Below are 5,000 nucleotides of genomic sequence, written 5' to 3'. Positions count from 1 at the left end.
GACCATGTCTTTTATCTGTCTGTTGATTGTTCCATGGTATCAAGCTGTTGCACAGGAGATTGTACAAGGTGTTGATGATGCTGGTGGTGGTGGTGGTGGTGGTGGTGGTGGTGGTGGTGGTGGTGGTGGTGGTGGTGGTGGTGGTGGTGGGGATGGTGGTGGTGGTGGTGGTGGTGGTTTTGGTGGTGGTGGTGGTGGTTTTGGTGGTGGTGGTGGTGGTGGTGGTGGTGGTTTTAGTGGTGGTGGTGGTGGTTTTGGTGGTGGTGGTGGTGGTGGTGGTTTTGGTGGTGGCGGTGGTGGTGGTTGGTGATGATGGTGGCTCTGTTGTGCCGGAGTAAAGGTGTTTTGTAATGCTGGCATTATTTCCTGCATATTGTCATTGTAACTGATGATCGCATTCATTGATGGTAGTCAGTCATGGCTCTTGATATGACGGTAGGCGTGTTACTGAATGGAAATGATTATCTTAACGTTTGTTATTGTGGCCATTGTTCTTGCTGTTGTTATTGTTGTTGTCGTCGTCGTCGTCGTCGTCGTCGTCGTCGTCGTCGTCGTCACGACTGCTGGTAGTGCTGGTGGTGCTGCTATTGCTGCTGGTTTTTGTTACAAACAGCTGTACAAGATCACAAAAATATAGACTTTCACAGATCTATTTAATAAGACTACGGGAACAGCTGTTTAATTGACGTCAGCTTTTATTAGGTGGATCAATGACGATCCAGTCGTCATCATCTGATCTTTTTAGTTTGCATTTTCCATTATAGATATCATTACTTAAGATGGTAGGGTGTTATTTGGGGGGAGATTTAACTGCTTTTTTTTTCAAGCAGATTGAGCTAAACTGTATAAGTTCTCGACGTTTATCTACGCTGTTGTTTGTCGTTAAGTGAATGAGCGGCATACGTTTCTCTGTATGTGACATAAGTTTAGCACAGATGATATGCAATAAGAGAGAGAATTTCTGCTCGAAGAGATCTCAGACAGCGGATAAAGGAACGGTCTCTGGAGAAAGAGATTAGCGGTGAATATGAAAACAAGCTGTCTTGGTCCAAACACAGGCTGCTATTGGACAAAGCAAAGCACATGACAGCTGCCCTACCTATGATCAACAGGTAAAGCCTTAAGAAAAAGTATGGCAAATGTGATTTCTCGGTGAAAGACTCCTCGATTGATCTACAGTGACACTCAGACGATGCTAGACAGAGAAAACTCTGCGAAGACAACGACCAGAAGCAGCAAGTTCCTGAAGTGCATTACTGCCAATGCCGATAGATCTAGCAAACACCTAATTCGTAATCTTTTTAACCTACCATGTATGTAGACCATGCTTGTCACTACATATGTTACCCATTCATGTATAACACCACCAACTAGTTCCACCTGTTGATAATGGAGAAATACACTGATACGTTCCATCAATGTAATACTATAAACACCACAGTTACTATAACCACCAATGTATACTACGCGTGTAATCCACTCGTTGGTGAATGCTCCTTTCCCTTTTTAAGATGATAGTGGGATCATGAGAGAGGTTTAGCTAATTATTTATATTTGATTGCTCGCTGCAGCTCCTTTGTTAACTTGTCATCATACATTAGAAGTGATAGGTAACATTTTGTCAATGTGTTGTTGTTTTGGTAATAGCTATAGTGGAAATGTTGCTTGGGCTTGTAGAAAAGCTGTTGTTGATAGGGAGTATACGAGGGTGAGTCAAAAAGTAATACCATTTTGCTTAGGACAGGTATAATTACCAACACAGGAACATGTATCATACATCAAAATGAAACTGGTCCTCTGTGGATCACATCCCTACTTCTCAACATAATCACTGTTTCTCTCAATAGCAAAGTTCCACCTTCGAATGAGAGCTTGTATCCCTGCCCAGTAAAATTCTGTTGACTGTTCTTTGAGCCACTTTTTCACTACAGTTTTCACTTCCTAGTCACTGGAATAATGTTTGCCTCTCAAACCCTCTTTCGTGGCGCCGAAGAGATGATAGTCTGAAGGCGCTAAATCTGGTGAGTGTGGAGGTAGTGAAGAAGTGGCTCAAAGAAAAGTCAACAGAATTTTACAGGGCAGGGATACATGCTCTCATTCGAAGGTGGAACATTGCTATTGAGAGAAACGGTGACTATGTTGAGAAGTAGGGATGTGATCCACAGAGAAACTAGCTTCATTTTGATGTATGATACATGTTCCTGTGTTGGTAAGTATACCTGTCCTAAACAAAATGGCATTACTTTTTGACTCACCCTCGTAGAATCGATCCAAATGGCGATGGTAGTGCATAGTTAGAGTTGTATTAAATTTGTGTCGCTGTTGTTTGTTGACGACTGTTTTCTAATTTTGCTGTTGTTTAATGTAAGGGTGTTTATTATAGCAGCAATACAAGAGAAAACTTTGTTTTAATTAGGTCGTGTTTTCAATAATGGTATTGGTCGGTGGTAGCTATGCCGTTGCTGATGATTATTGTGTATATAAGCTATAAATATAAATGTTTGATAACATTTGATTGTCTTTCTCGTTCCTGCTATTCGTCATAATAGTGTTATAGCTGAATTGTAGTGTTTGTAATGGTGAAACGTTCTATTTCAGTGAAAATATGAATTCTCCTGAAATTTTCTTTTGTATTTTGTTGTCAGGGACAAAGAAACTAATATAGAGCAGATGAAATTCTATCAAATCCACAGGCGTCCACAAAAAGCATCGAAATCGATAACATCGAAGGCAGCAGTGAGATCATTGAAGAAAATAATTACTCGATATCAACAATAACTGTTAACTAATCGAAGAATGTTAAAGGAAGAACTTCGATATTGTTATGCTTCTTATAACCGAATTAATTTAACAACACGCCAAACATTAACAACCATTTATATATTATCGCCACATTAAAACTACTCATTTAGGCAATTTATTTAAGAAAGAACATTTGGAGTATAACTGTATTGGGATATAGCATCATTGATGGAGGCAATCTTTATAGCAAGAAATTAACGTACCATAACTAACTTGTCTCTAACAACACTACTAGATGATAGGGAAAAGAACGTTAGCCAGTTTTCTGAAAAGGAAAAAATATCGATTAAATTCCATTAATTATTCAATAAGGACAAAAGCGGGAACAAGATAAACAGATACTTTGTCAGTAAAATTCTGTACAATCCTCAGCACTCCTTTTCACTTTATAAATCTAAATCGTAAGTTTGATTGCTATCAACTAAAACACGCTTTCTGTTAAAGAAATAACTTTCGGCTAAAATCAGAATTTTATTAGTTCTACCCTCATCAATATTCTTATTTACATCTGAGTCACTGATCTCATTCATCGGTAATGGGAGCTGTAATGTCTGTGATTAAGACGTTTTGGTGAAGACATGACTGTGTGGTTAAGAAATCTGATTCCACCCTACTATGCTTCATGTTCAATCCCAATGCACGTTACTCTGGGCATGTGTCTTCTACCATGACTTTATGTCGACAAAAACTGTGTGAGGAACGTTTGGTAGATGGAAACTGAGAGTTTAGTTCATGAGAGAAAGCATTCTAGAATGATAGAGTTATCTGTCGCCTGAGACCCATCCAAAGCCCTTAGATGGGTCTTAGGCCTCATTTCGTCCTTTACTCCTATTAGTCTCTGAGGCTCTGGAAATGAGTCATAGCTGCTTCTCTTTCTTCTTTCACTAAGCGGTGAAAATTCTTCTCTATCAAAAAACCTTATTGATAAAGGATCCCTACCTGCAGACTCTACATGCACTTACATATCTATCATAGTGACTCCACTTCAATCACTCCGATTTCTTTTATCATCACTTGCTGCAGTCATCTCTTTCCGATCTCTAAACATTTTCCTCACAATCTTATGAGACATCCTCCTTCTATTCCCACTGCACCATTTGTATTTCCCACCCCTGGTACCTAGTTGGTATGTCCCGATGCATTTCCAACACCATCTCTCTCTCTCTCTCTCTCTCTCTCTCTCTCACTCTCTCTCTCTCTCTCTCTCTCTCTCTCTCTCTCTCTCTCTCTCTCTCTCTCTCTCTCTCTCTGCTTCTATCTTTATCTCTAACTCTATCTCTCATTTTTCTCCTTTCTTTTCCTACTGGCGTAGCCAAATATCTTCCCTGAAATAAGACACTTATCTCTGTCTCTCTGTTATACATAAAGCTCTCAACCAACACAAAACCGCCTCTCTTAATACCACTCCCTCTTCCAGCCATGGGACCTTAGTCTTGCAAGTTACCTTGCAATTCCGTTGGCACTGGTGCCACGTAAAAAGCACACGTGTTGGTTCCACATAAAAAGCATCCAGTACACTTTACACTTTGTAAAGTGGCTGGCGTTAGGCAAAATATCCAGCCGCAGAAATCTTGGTGCAATTCCTGTCAAACCGTCTAAACCATGCCAGCATGGAAAACGGGCTTTAAATGATAATGATGATGATATATTGAGTGGTGATGGTTATGCAAAGGCTCACTCCAGTACGTTTTAAACTGAGAATCAATTAGTCAATTTAACACCTAACCTGGATGCAGACATTGTCTATTTTTGGTGCTTTACAACTGTAATATTTATGAAGAAAGCTTTGATGAATACTTTGTTTTACACCCCCCCCCCCCCACACACACACACACATTTACACACATCTGCAATGAACAGAATTCAAATCCTTGTATTTTTACGCTTGACTACTTTATCAGTAATACATTCTTCATTGGAAAATTACACTTTTGAGTTCAAAGATGCAGGAATATTAGCATGAGGCTAATGATGCCTTTCTGAAGTTATTACTGGAAGGAAATAGCTAGAACAGGAAATAGTAAGCGGAGCAAAGATCTCTCGGGTAGCAGTTGATTCCTTATGTGTTCACAACGTCTCAAATTCATAGAAGCGGAATAGGCTTCTGCGACGTACAAACGTCTTTCTACAGTAGGAGCTAAATTATGCATATGAACTAGTTATGACTAGAATTAGAAAATAGGCTACAAACAATGGTG

This window comes from Octopus bimaculoides, chromosome 4 (genome assembly GCF_046866305.1).
Source record: "Octopus bimaculoides isolate indiv1 chromosome 4, ASM4686630v1, whole genome shotgun sequence".
Lineage (NCBI taxonomy): Eukaryota > Metazoa > Mollusca > Cephalopoda > Octopoda > Octopodidae > Octopus > Octopus bimaculoides.
The sequence above is the reverse complement of the archived record's forward strand: the minus strand, read 5'-3'. Positions refer to the sequence as shown.